Raw genomic sequence first — 14,531 nt, forward strand, 5'->3', positions numbered from 1 at the left:
CCGATGTTATTGTGGAACAGGCCACCATAGCTCTAAACTTCCCCGACAGCTATACAGACTACCCGTGGCCCTGCGACTCCTTCTGTTTCCTACGTGGTGTCACCTGGACCTCTGGGTCCCAGGATCTTCACCAGGAAGCGTCTCCTTCTGTTTCTCTGCTCCTGTCTGACTTGGAGCTTTCTTTCCTTCTTTCTTTCTTTTCTTTCTTTCTTTTCTCCTCCTTGCCTGCCTCCAGCAGGCCTCCTCCTCCCTCCTTTCTCTTGTTCTTCTTCTCCAACTACATGCTCACTCTCTCACTCCCTGAGGTAGACTAACTAAACTTGACCTTCCTCTCTGTGTCTGCTCTCAGATGGCTCCTCCTACCTCCCCAGTTGCTAAGATGGAACCTATAGGAGCAGGGATGGGTCTTACGGCCCCTCCCAGCATGCAGCATGGGGGGGTAACTGCCACTTTCCCTGGTCCCAGTATGTACCTAACAATGGGTGTAGTGTGGATTTACCAGGGGACCGGAGTTCACTCTCTTCCTCTCCCAGAATGGGCATCACACCGCTGGATGGGGTGCAATGACCTGTGGTGACGGAAGCCTCAGGGGCGCCACACTCCCCCACAGCAAGTCCCAGCACGTCCTCGGGCTGAAACACAACAAAAACATGTGGAAGAACTGCAAAACATTTTTGGTATGCAAAACATAAAACAATAAAACATTTCTTCCCTTTATGGGAGGCATAGGAACTTTAACGTTGCAAAACTTCTTATAAAGAAACTATGTGTGCACTTCCAGTTCATTGCACGGTTTGGGCACTTCCCCCATAATTCTGGTAGGGGGCACAACGGGTGCAACTATATACATTTCTTGGCTACAACAAGTCCAGTAGCCTGGCAGTTCGTTTCTTTCAATCAACAATGGGACATATAAAACCAGCCACTAAGTCCAGTGGCCTGGTTACATAAGACATCACATTTACCGGGGCCCACATTCCAGTTCAGTGGCCCGGTACACATAAACATGGGGGTGACATCTTCAAAAAGCATGAGGGGCAGTACAGCAGGAAAGGGTGTCATCTTCGAAAAGAACATTGGGGTAAAAACACAAGGGACATCTTCAAAAAGAATGCAGGGCAGACAGGGGCTATTTACAGTTCAGCATCTCTTCATCCTTACTCTTCATTGCTGGGGTCCCTCTTTGGCAGGGCCCTGGGCAGCATGTAGGCCATTGAGATCCTGGTCTGCGTTTCTTGCGTGGCTGTCGCAGGACCTCTGCTCAGTTCTGTGGCCTGGGTCTGCCTTGAGGTAGTGCTGCTGCTAGGGGAGAGGCTGCGCGCTTGCATTGTACGGCGCCACTCTGGTCCCTCTGGGGCCGCTTCTTCCTTTAGGATATGCACATGCAGCGCGTACCACCCACGGTCCCCCATCAGCCATGTGTACTCTACCACATCTCCCAGCTTCGCATCTCTCCCTGGGTGGCCTCTGGGCAGGTGCTCCTCGATGTCTCTTCGAGCCACAAACACGTCCTTGCCCAGGCCGGGCTCCCTGATGAAGCCCCAGCCACCAGCTTGTCGGAAGTCCACTACTAGGCCCCGTCGCACTGGGCCCTCGGATCCCTTCAGGGCCTTCCTGACCTCTTCTTTGGAGGCCAGATTAGCGGCTTCTCTGGCCCTCCGTTTCTCCTCCCGGAGTTCCCGCTCCCTCTGATACTCGATCACCAGCCTCCGGCACGTTAGCTCGTTGGCCAGGGGGGTCTCCTTAAGGCGCAGCGGCCGCTGCAGTCCCCTGCTTTCAATGGGCGCTGCGTCCCAATTCACTCCCGGGGATGCCATTCCCAGGAGGCTCACAAAGGGACTCGGCAGGGGGCCCGCTAGCTGTTCGGGGTCCACCCCTCCCCAGGCTCCGTCTGTGGGGGTCTCAGGCAGGCCTCCGGTGCCCCACCGGGCGTCCGCATGGTAGGCTGGGAAGGCCAGGGGGTCGGTAAAGGGGCTAAGTGGGGGCACGTGGCGGGACCCTGGGTCCGGACTGGACGGGGTTTCTGGTTGCTCACCCTGCTTCCGCTCCGCGGCACCCATCCACCGCTCCAGATCCTCCGGCACCCTCGGCGTTTCTTTCTGCCGCTCCGCTTCCACTTCCACGCTGCTCAGCCTCCGGGCCAGGACTCGCATCTCCTCCCGGAGCAAGTTCAGCTCAGGATCCTCTCTTCCAGTCCCTGGTGCACCTTGCTGCAGCTCCTCCGCCATGCTACCGACCTGGGGAATGCTGCCTGGAACACTGCTCGGGTGCTCGACCACGCCACTCGGCTGCACCCTTTCCCTTCTTGGAGGCGGGGCCGGGGGCTGCACTAGCATCTGGCGCCAGACTGGCGCCCAGCCCATCATGACCGGCATCACTCCGCTTGCTATCAGGTACATTTTCTTTATCTGCTGGTCTGGCATTTAGACTCTCTCTGACAGCCGGCCAGCTTATCTGGTCGCCATTTCTTCTTCTTCCGCCTTCTATGGCGGGCACCACTTCGCGCTCTTTTCTTGGACAAGGGGGCGGGGTTTCTCTTCGCGCCCTTTCTTCTTGCACGCCCCCCTTCTTCCCGCGCTCAGTGTCTTCAATGGCGGCAGTTTCTCACAGTAAAACACAGGCTATTTCACGATTCTTCAGGCGCACAGTACCCGGTGTGACCGGGCACGAAATCCTGTTCGTGACGCCAAAAGTTGACTCGCCCACCCCAGGGCTATGGGACACCGGGTGCCGAGCCGGACTAGTCCGGTGGTAGTCAGTGGTGGCTGGGCCCGACTCCGTGGCCCTGGTGGGTGTCAGTATAATATGTGGCTTGCTTAATAATGGTTGTGTTCGTGACGCCACCTGTGGTATGCGGCTATTAAGCCGCCGCTGCTGCGTGAGGCCTCCGGGATGGTGTTATGGCAGCAATGGTGGTACTGCTCCCCACAGGTGGAGCAATGCCCGGGGCACAGTTGGTGCTGGTGAATGTCTATGCAGCTGAAATAAACAGAGACCACTCCAAGGGTGCAGTTCCAGTTCTTTACTCACAGTTCTTGTCACGGCCGTCAGGAACCCTTGGACTACTGGGACCACTGTCAGGGACCTCCGCTGTTTCTGGGTGGTTCAGAGAGTAAAAGCCGGTGCCCTTCTCTTAGTGTCTCTTTCTCCTGCTGTCTTCCTTAGCCTTGCCTTTGTTAGCATGAACCTGGCTTGGCCTCCACTACAGCCTCCAGGCTGGGGGGGTCACCTGTCGGCTGATTACCCCTTTTCTGGAAGTCTGCTATGGGTTCTGGCCCTGGGAGTTTACAACCTTCCCTGGGCCTCGGTTTTTACTGTTTGGAGATGATTTTGCACTCCTCCAGTCTCTAGGGACCGTCCCCTGTCGCAGCTTGATCCCTCCACCGATGTTATTGTGGAACAGGCCACCGTAGCTCTAAACTGCCCCGACAGCTATACAGACTACCCGTGGCCCTGCGACTCCTTCTGTCTCCTACGTGGTGTCACCTGGACCTCTGGGTCTGTAATACTTATTATATGTTCTGAGGATTTCGATAGCGTAGGGCAATGATCAGCAGAGACGAGTTTTTGATACAAGATGTTTTATAATCTGTAACCACGGTAGATAACAACGGAACAAACACAGCAATACAAATACACACAATACCTTCTTGAAACGGAGCGGAGGGAATTCCCGGGGCCACGCACCGGACTCCCCCAGGGAGACCACCAGAGCGAACCCCTATACAGGGACTGTCCGGCAATCACCCCGGAAGGCCTAAATGCGCAGCAGCCGGGACACAAGGGGCAAGCGGTAAAAGTCCAGGAGTGTCCGTACGGGATGATTGTCCAGAGTGGTTACGAACCAGAGAGAACCGGGCAGAGTGCTGACCGAAGATGGCAGACGGAATCCGGGCACAGCTTGAGAAACCGGGTAAGGTCCAGAGTCGGTCGGTAGTCTTTAGGAGGATCCAAAAGCAATCAGGATTAGCAGCAGCAAAGCAGGAGCACACAGCAAGCAGTATACTCAGGCACTGGACTGGGCTGAGAGGCGGCCTTTTAAGCAGCTGGACAGGAAGTAGGGCAACAGAACCTTAAAACTCCATGTTAACTGAGGGCAAGCTCATTCAAAAGAGAACTGGAAAACCTGGAAACCTGACATTACCCCCCCCCCCCAGAGACGGCCTCAGGACGGATCAGGGCCCGGCTTGTCCGGGAACCGTCGATGAAACTGAGCGATCTTCCGGGGTGCCCGAATGTTACCCACCGGTTCCCAGGAATCGTCCTCGGGGGCGTACCCCTGCCAACGTACCAGATATTGAAGCCGACGACGATGGAGCCGGGAGTCAATAATGTCCTCAACCACGAACTGCTCCTCGCCGTCGACCATCACAGGCGGAGGAGGAGGCACAACACGACCACGAAACGTATTAGGGGAGACAGGTTTGAGGAGAGACACATGAAAGACCGGGTGTACCTTTAGATGGTGCGGCAACCGTAGCCGACAGGCCACAGGGCTCACGATCCCGGTGATCTTAAATGGACCGATGAATTTTTGTCCCAGCTTCTGCGAAGGAACACCCAATCTCAGGTTTTTGGTGGACAACCATACAGAGTCCCCTACCTTGTACATGGGTGCCGGTTTCCGGTGAGTGTCGGCCGACCTCTTGTAACGCTCCTGGGCCGTAGCCACAGTGTCCTTCAGAACCTCCAGATTTTGTCGTAGCTCTGTCAATCTGTCCTCCACCGCTGGCACCGAAACCGCAACCGGTGACCTAGGCAAAACATTCGGATGGTAACCCAAGTTAGCGAAAAAGGGCATTACCTTAGTGGAGCTGCTCTGAGTGTTGTTATATGAGAACTCCGCCAACGGAAGCATCTTCAACCAATCGTCTTGGAGATGGCTGACATAACATCGAAGGTATTGTTCCAGGGTTTGATTCGTCCGTTCGGTTTGCCCATTTGTCTGAGGATGGTATGCAGAAGACAAACAGACATCAATCTGGAGTGCCGTACAAAACCCCTTCCAGAATCTAGACGTGAACTGCACGCCCCGGTCAGAGATGATCTCGTCTGGTACCCCATGCAATCGGAATACATTCTGGATAACCAAATCCACTGTCTCTGCGGCTGAGGGAAGACCGGTACACGGAATGAAGTGAGCAGCTTTAGTCAATCGATCTACCACCACTAAAATGGTATTGTGTCCGCATGAGACTGGCAACTCCACAATAAAATCCATGGAGATAGACCCCCAAGGGCGAGATGGCACGGGTAACGGTTGGAGGAGTCCCGTAGGAGCCACACGAGGGACCTTGCACCGGGCACAAACCACACATGAGTGGACATAGTCCTTCACATCCTTTAAGCAAGTAGGCCACCAGAAAAAACGGCTCAGAAATTCTTGCGTCTTCTGTACCCCCCTATGACCAGCCAACACGGAGTCATGGACCAACTTGAGAACCCGAAGTCTTACGGCCTCCGGGACATAAATGCGTCGCTCTCTCAACCACACACCATTCCGAAGAACAAGCGTTACATCATTCGGGGGGGCAGCAAGAAATACGTCACCATCATAGGCCAGCTTGATGTCCTTCCACAAGTCCTGGTCCTGGAGTACTCCAACGAAATTGGCATCCGATAACACGGTCTGAGACGGGGTTCCAGGCACGGAGTCCACGGCGTGGATTCGGGACAAGGCATCGGCTTTCCCATTACGTGAACCTGGACGGTATGTAACGACAAAATTGAATTGGTTAAGAAATAGGCTCCAACGGGCTTGCCGTGGAGACAGGCACCTGGCAGACTTAAGAAATTCCAGATTACGATGATCCGTGAGTACTTTCACTTGCTGCGCGGCTCCCTGTAAGTGGTGTCTCCATTCCTTGAAAGCGGAAATAATCGCCAATAATTCCTTGTCCGCAATGTCGTAGTTCCTTTCTGCAGGGGACAACCGGCGGGAAAAGAAGGCACACGGATGCAAGAGACTCTTGTCCCCGGTCCTTTGAGAAAGAATGGCCCCTAATGCATAGTCGGAAGCGTCGACCTCCACGATAAAGGGAAGTGCGGGATTCGGATGGACTAATATTGGCGCTGAGGTAAAACATACCTTGAGACGATGGAATGCTTCCTGGGCCTGGGCGGGCCACACAAACTTCTGTCCTTTCTTGGTTAACAGAGTGATGGGACGGACAATCTCTGAAAAGTTACGGATAAAGCGTCGGTAAAAGTTGGCAAAACCGACAAAGCGTTGTACCTCCTTGATGTTTCCCGGTTCCGGCCAGTCCAGAATGGCTTGTATCTTGCTAGATTCCATGTTTAGTCCCTGAGGAGAGATGACATAACCTAAGAATTGTATTTGTGAGCAGTGGAACTCGCATTTCTCCAGCTTAATGTACAGGTGGTTTTCCCTCAGACGGGTAAGTACGGTCTTGACGTGCTCCTGGTGTTCCTGTAGAGAATCAGAAAAGATTAGGATATCGTCCAGATAGATCACCATGAATTGGTCCATGATATCCCTAAAAATATCGTTAACTAGATGTTGAAATGCCGCGGGAGCGTTACAAAGTCCAAAAGGCATCACTAGGTACTCAAAATGTCCGTACCGACATCGGAACGCGGTCTTCCACTCGTCTCCGGGACGTATACGAAGCAGATTATATGCCCCACGGAGGTCCAATTTGGTGAATATTTTTGCCTGTTGGACCCTCTCCAATAGCTCAGGAATCAACGGTAACGGATACCGGTTCCGGATGGTTATCTTATTCAGTTCCCGGTAGTCAATACAGGGTCTCAGAGTCCCCTCCTTTTTCACGAAAAAGATGGGTGCCCCTGCGGGTGAGGTAGACGGACGAATAAATCCCTTGGCTAGGCTTTCATCAATATACTCTTTTAGTGCTGCTAGCTCAGGTGCCGCCAACGGGTAGACATGACCAAACGGAATCTCCGCCCCTGGGAGTAAGTCTATGGGGCAATCATACGGTCTATGCGGGGGAAGTCGGTCGGCTTTTCTTTTGTCGCATATATCAGTGAAGTCACGGTAAACCGGGGGTAAAACAGGTACCTGTACAGTGCTCTCCGTATTTGGTGGTACTGGAACCGGAACAGTTGGACTAATGGTCGGAATATTCTGCGGTGGGAAGGATATTTCCTTAGTTTCCCAATCGATGACCGGATTTGTAGACCGTAGCCACGGAATACCTAAAATAATCGGAAAATGAGGAGATGAAATTAGCATGAAAACAAGGGTCTCCTGCTGACCTGGCTTCATGACGCATTCTAGCGGTACGGTTTCCCGATCGACTGGTCCAGAGATTAACGGAGATCCGTCTACCGTCTCCATGGTAACCGGTGAGGATCTTTGCTGAGTCCGGATACCGTGTTTCCTGGCAAAAGAAGAGTCCATGAAATTTCCCCCTGCCCCAGAGTCTATCATTGCAGAGGTAGGTATTAGCTGTCCCTCCCACCGGATCTGAATGGGGAGCGAGCAATGGGTATATTTCCCTTCCGAGTCCTTCGGTGAGGTTGACATTACAGTCAAGGGAAATACCGCATCCAAGTGTCCACTTGCCTCAGAGATATCGGAATCTGCGTCCGTGTTGTCACACTCTGCCATGGCTGCCAATACCTTATTTGGGCGATTCGGACGTTTCGGACAGTCGATCAAGAAATGGTCCGATTGACCGCAATAGAAACACAAACGCTCACGGAGCCGGTGTTCGCGACGTTCATTGGTCTCTCGCTTTTGCAGAGAGTCTACTTGCATAGGAACGTCCTCGGCCTCCCGTGGCGTCCTGAGAGCGGGTTCTCTGGAAGGAAATGTAAAGTTGTTTACACGGTTTACAGCTGCCCATTTTTCCTGTCTACGTTCCGTCAAGCGGGTATCAATACGCACACAGTGCTGGAGAAACAGTTCAAAATCCCCTGGAGATTCGGAACGAGCTAACTCGTCCTTGATGGTACCGGACAACCCCTTTCTGAAAACAGACAATAATGCATTGTTTCCCCAGTCGGTGTCTACCACTAACCTCTTAAATTCAGTGGCGTATTCAACGACAGAACGCTTTCCCTGACGTAAGGAAAGGAGAGCCGATTCAGCGGTAGCACGGCGATTCGGATCATCAAACATTTGCGCCATTGCGGTCAGAAAATCATCTAGGTGATTTAAACGGATGTCTCGGTTCTCTATCATAGGATTAGCCCAAGCCAGTGCTCGTGAGGTTAATAACATAATTATACATAACACTTTGGACCGGTCAGAACGGTAATAATCAGCATGTACATCAAAAAACAGTATACATTGGTTCACAAATCCACGAAACTGACCACGGTCACCATTGAAACGGAATGGGGGTAACCTAGGCATACCGGCAGCTGATACGGACGTAGTGGGGCCGGCTTCCTGAGCCTCCACTCTGACTTGCAAATCCTGTATAGCCGGACCCAGTACCTGGTGATCATGACCCAGCTGTGCCTCCACATCTCTAAGTTTAGTCTGCACCACCTCCATCTCCTGCTGCAAGGAGTTAATCATAGAAAAGAGCTGATCTACTCCTCGTGTCTCAGTCATTGCCCCAGCGAAATCCTCTTTTTTGGCCTGAGTATAATGTAATACTTATTATATGTTCTGAGGATTTCGATAGCGTAGGGCAATGATCAGCAGAGACGAGTTTTTGATACAAGATGTTTTATAATCTGTAACCACGGTAGATAACAACGGAACAAACACAGCAATACAAATACACACAATACCTTCTTGAAACGGAGCGGAGGGAATTCCCGGGGCCACGCACCGGACTCCCCCAGGGAGACCACCAGAGCGAACCCCTATACAGGGACTGTCCGGCAATCACCCCGGAAGGCCTAAATGCGCAGCAGCCGGGACACAAGGGGCAAGCGGTAAAAGTCCAGGAGTGTCCGTACGGGATGATTGTCCAGAGTGGTTACGAACCAGAGAGAACCGGGCAGAGTGCTGACCGAAGATGGCAGACGGAATCCGGGCACAGCTTGAGAAACCGGGTAAGGTCCAGAGTCGGTCGGTCGGTAGTCTTTAGGAGGATCCAAAAGCAATCAGGATTAGCAGCAGCAAAGCAGGAGCACACAGCAAGCAGTACACTCAGGCACTGGACTGGGCTGAGAGGCGGCCTTTTAAGCAGCTGGACAGGAAGTAGGGCAACAGAACCTTAAAACTCCATGTTAACTGAGGGCAAGCTCATTCAAAAGAGAACTGGAAAACCTGGAAACCTGACAGGGTCCCAGGATCTTCACCAGGAAGCGTCTCCTTCTGTTTCTCTGCTCCTGTCTGACTTGGGGCTTTCTTTCCTTCTTTCTTTCTTTTCTTTCTTTCTTTTCTCCTCCTTGCCTGCCTCCAGCAGGCCTCCTCCTCCCTCCTTTCTCTCGTTCTTCTTCTCCAACTACATGCTCACTCTCTCACTCCCTGAGGTAGACTAACTAAACTTGACCTTCCTCTCTGTGTCTGCTCTCAGATGGCTCCTCCTACCTCCCCAGTTGCTAAGATGGAACCTATAGGAGCAGGGATGGGTCTTACGGCCCCTCCCAGCATGCAGCATGGGGGGGTAACTGCCACTTTCCCTGGTCCCAGTATGTACCTAACAATGGGTGTAGTGTGGATTTACCAGGGGACCGGAGTTCACTCTCTTCCTCTCCCAGAATGGGCATCACACCGCTGGATGGGGTGCAATGACCTGTGGCGACGGAAGCCTCAGGGGCGCCACACTCCTCCACAGCAAGTCCCAGCACGTCCTTGGGCTGAAAAACAACAAAAACATGTGGAAGAACTGCAAAACATTTTTGGTATGCAAAATATAAAACAATAAAACATTTCTTCCCTTTATGGGAGGCATAGGAACTTTAACGTTGCAAAACTTCTTATAAAGAAACTATGTGTGCACTTCCAGTTCATTGCACGGTTTGGGCACTTCCCCCATAATTCTGGTAGGGGGCACAACGGGTGCAACTATATACATTTCTTGGCTACAACAAGTCCAGTAGCCTGGCAGTTCGTTTCTTTCAATCAACAATGGGACATATAAAACCAGCCACTAAGTCCAGTGGCCTGGTTACATAAGACATCACATTTACCGGGGCCCACATTCCAGTTCAGTGGCCCGGTACACATAAACATGGGGGTGACATCTTCAAAAAGCATGAGGGGCAGTACAGCAGGAAAGGGTGTCATCTTCGAAAAGAACATTGGGGTAAAAACACAAGGGACATCTTCAAAAAGAATGCAGGGCAGACAGGGGCTATTTACAGTTCAGCATCTCTTCATCCTTACTCTTCATTGCTGGGGTCCCTCTTTGGCAGGGCCCTGGGCAGCATGTAGGCCATTGAGATCCTGGTCTGCGTTTCTTGCGTGGCTGTGGCAGGACCTCTGCTCAGTTCTGTGCCCTGGGTCTGCCTTTAGGTAGTGCTGCTGCTAGGGGAGAGGCTGCGCGCTTGCATTGTACGGCGCCACTCTGGTCACTCTGGGGCCGCTTCTTCCTTTAGGATATGCACATGCAGCGCGTACCACCCACGGTCCCCCATCAGCCGTGTGTACTCTACCACATCTCCCAGCTTCGCATCTCTCCCTGGGTGGCCTCTGGGCAGGTGCTCCTCGATGTCTCTTCGAGCCACAAACACGTCCTTGCCCAGGCCGGGCTCCCTGATGAAGCCCCAGCCACCAGCTTGTCGGAAGTCCACTACTGGGCCCCGTCGCACTGCGCCCTCGGATCCCTTCAGGGCCTTCCTGACCTCTTCTTTGGAGGCCAGATTAGCGGCTTCTCTGGCCCTCCGTTTCTCCTCCCGGAGTTCCCGCTCCCTCTGATACTCGATCACCAGCCTCCGGCACGTTAGCTCGTTGGCCAGGGGGGTCTGCTTAGGGCGCAGCGGCCGCTGCAGTCCCCTGCTTTCAATGGGCGCTGCGTCCCAATTCACTCCCGGGGATGCCATTCCCAGGAGGCTCACAGGGGGACTCGGCAGGGGGCCCGCTAGCTGTTCGGGGTCCACCCCTCCCCAGGCTCCGTCTGTGGGGGTCTCAGGCAGGCCTCCGGTGCCCCACCGGGCGTCCGCATGGTAGGCTGGGAAGGCCAGGGGGTCGGTAAAGGGGCTAAGCGGGGGCACGTGGCGGGACCCTGGGTCCGGACTGGACGGGGTTTCTGGTTGCTCACCCTGCTTCCGCTCCGCGGCACCCATCCACCGCTCCAGATCCTCCGGCACCCTCGGCGTTTCTTTCTGCCGCTCCGCTCCCACTTCCACGCTGCTCAGCCTCCGGGCCAGGACTCGCATCTCCTCCCGGAGCAAGTTCAGCTCAGGATCCTCTCTTCCGGTCCCTGGTGCACCTTGCTGCAGCTCCTCCGCCATGCTACCGACCTGGGGAATGCTGCCTGGAACACTGCTCGGGTGCTCGACCACGCCACTCGGCTGCACCCTTTCCCTTCTTGGAGGCGGGGCCGGGGGCTGCACTAGCATCTGGCGCCAGACTGGCGCCCAGCCCATCATGACCGGCATCACTCCGCTTGCTATCAGGCACATTTTCTTTATCTGCTGGTCTGGCATTTAGACTCTCTCTGCCAGCCGGCCAGCTTATCTGGTCGCCATTTCTTCTTCTTCCGCCTTCTATGGCGGGCACCACTTCGCGCTCTTTTCTTGGACAAGGGGGCGGGGCTTCTCTTCGCGCCCTTTCTTCTTGCACGCCCCCCTTCTTCCCGCGCTCAGTGTCTTCAATGGCGGCAGTTTCTCACAGTAAAACACAGGCTATTTCACGATTCTTCAGGCGCACAGTACCCGGTGTGACCGGGCACGAAATCCTGTTCGTGACGCCAAAAGTTGACTCGCCCACCCCAGGGCTATGGGACACCGGGTGCCGGGCCGGACTAGTCCGGTGGTAGTCAGTGGTGGCTGGACCCGACTCCGTGGCCCTGGTGGGTGTCAGTATAATATGTGGCTTGCTTAATGATGGTTGTGTTCGTGACGCCACCTGTGGTATGCGGCTATTAAGCCGCCGCTGCTGCGTGAGGCCTCCGGGATGGTGTTATGGCAGCAATGGTGGTACTGCTCCCCACAGGTGGAGCAATGCCCGGGGCACAGTTGGTGCTGGTGAATGTCTATGCAGCTGAAATAACAGAGACCACTCCAAGGGTGCAGTTCAAGTTCTTTACTCACAGTTCTTGTCACGGCCGTCAGGAACCCTTGGACTACTGGGACCACTGTCAGGGACCTCCGCTGTTTCTGGGTGGTTCAGAGAGTAAAAGCCGGTGCCCTTCTCTTAGTGTCTCTTTCTCCTGCTGTCTTCCTTAGCCTTGCCTTTGTTAGCATGAACCTGGCTTGGCCTCCACTACAGCCTCCAGGCTGGGGGGGTCACCTGTCGGCTGATTACCCCTTTTCTGGAAGTCTGCTATGGGTTCTGGCCCTGGGAGTTTACAACCTTCCCTGGGCCTCGGTTTTTACTGTTTGGAGATGATTTTGCACTCCTCCAGTCTCTAGGGACCGTCCCCTGTCGCAGCTTGATCCCTCCACCGATGTTATTGTGGAACAGGCCACCGTAGCTCTAAACTGCCCCGACAGCTATACAGACTACCCGTGGCCCTGCGACTCCTTCTGTCTCCTACGTGGTGTCACCTGGACCTCTGGGTCCCAGGATCTTCACCAGGAAGCGTCTCCTTCTGTTTCTCTGCTCCTGTCTGACTTGGAGCTTTCTTTCCTTCTTTCTTTCTTTTCTTTCTTTCTTTTCTCCTCCTTGCCTGCCTCCAGCAGGCCTCCTCCTCCCTCCTTTCTCTCGTTCTTCTTCTCCAACTACATGCTCACTCTCTCACTCCCTGACGTAGACTAACTAAACTTGACCTTCCTCTCTGTGTCTGCTCTCAGATGGCTCCTCCTACCTCCCCAGTTGCTAAGATGGAACCTATAGGAGCAGGGATGGGTCTTACGGTCCCTCCCAGCATGCAGCATGGGGGGGTAACTGCCACTTTCCCTGGTCCCAGTATGTACCTAACAATGGGTGTAGTGTGGATTTACCAGGGGACCGGAGTTCACTCTCTTCCTCTCCCAGAATGGGCATCACACCACTGGATGGGGTGCAATGACCTGTGGCGACGGAAGCCTCAGGGGCGCCACACAAGCGGCAAGAGCGGGCAAGAGATTGTATGTGGGAGGTGAAGGAGAGATCAGTGTCAAGTATAACACCCAGACAGCGGGCTTGCTGCCTAGGACTTATCGTTGTGCCACACACAGAGAGGGAGATGTCAGGTTTAGGAAGGTTGGAAGATGGAGGGAAAAGAAGAAGTTCAGTTTTGGAAAGGTTAAGTTTCAAATAGAGAGCAGACATGACATTGCAAACTGCAGTCAGGCAATCACTGGTGTTCTGTAGTACAGCGGGGGTGAGCTCAGGGGATGGGGTGTATAGCTGTGTGTCATCAGCATAAAGATGGTACTGAAAGCCAAATCTGCTGATGGTCATTCCAATATCCATATCATCATTTCGCTTTGCAGGGGTGCTATTAGAGGGGCCACATCCATTTCCCGCACACTACCTATCTCACCTCCAGAGAGATTTACCTGTTGCCTCTGCAGGAGGGCTCGGATCTCACGTTGCAGGACTCTCTGCCATCCTGCCCCTGCAGTCTCAGACAGCTGTTGAAGCAAAGACAATACTTCTCCCATACAGTTTTCAATGACATTTGTGCCTAAAATGATCTTAGGGTTCCGATCACTAGAGTCATTCTGCATGACTATGAGGCCTTGCCTCTCCAACTCTCCCTGGCCCACTTTAATGGTCACCTCCTTGAACCTGATTTGAGTCACTGGTAACCCGTTGACGGCGTAGATGGTAATGCTGTCATCTGGTGGGGCGAGTTCATTGTCAAGCCAAAGTTTCTTATACAGTACATAGGGAATAGTTGTTACCTGGGAGCCGGTATCAAGGAGTGCAGAGGTCGGGATCCCATCCATGGTAATGGAAACGATGGGCCGTCCCCCTACATACTGCTCCCACCAGTCTGCTGGGCCTTGAGAGTTTATTCCTGGGGATTGGCCCTTGGCCCCAGGGGTTGCCCGTTTAAAGGACAGCATCCGGTCAGGGCGTACATATCGAGGACGTTACATATATTTCTCTTGAATCCCTGCAGCGCATCTGGTCGGCCATAATACTGCGGGAGCCAGGCGGCGCCATGCACGTAGGGCAAGGTGATCGACATGATGGGTGTGACCGCCCCGGTCTCCGGTGCCGCTGCCCTTGCATCCGGGGCAGCGCTCGCTGCGCTCTCATTCCCCTGGTTGGGTGGGAGTAACGCTGCGACACTTCCATCGTCCGCCGCGGACATCTTTTACCTTCCCCCTCGACTGTTGCTCACCACTCTCCACTCTCTTTGGTCCAGTGGCCATCTGGGAACTTCCAGTTCCAGCTCACTCTCAGGATGAAGGGCGGGGCTTTGGTTTTGCGCGCTTTCGTGGAGAAGATGGCGTTTTGGCGCCAAAAGATGGCAGAAGATGGCAGAATTGGTGGGATACGGGGATTTTGACTCGCAGTTTCAACTTCTAAGGCGTACGTCACC

This window comes from Anomaloglossus baeobatrachus, chromosome 5 (assembly GCF_048569485.1).
Source record: "Anomaloglossus baeobatrachus isolate aAnoBae1 chromosome 5, aAnoBae1.hap1, whole genome shotgun sequence".
NCBI classification, from domain to species: domain Eukaryota; kingdom Metazoa; phylum Chordata; class Amphibia; order Anura; family Aromobatidae; genus Anomaloglossus; species Anomaloglossus baeobatrachus.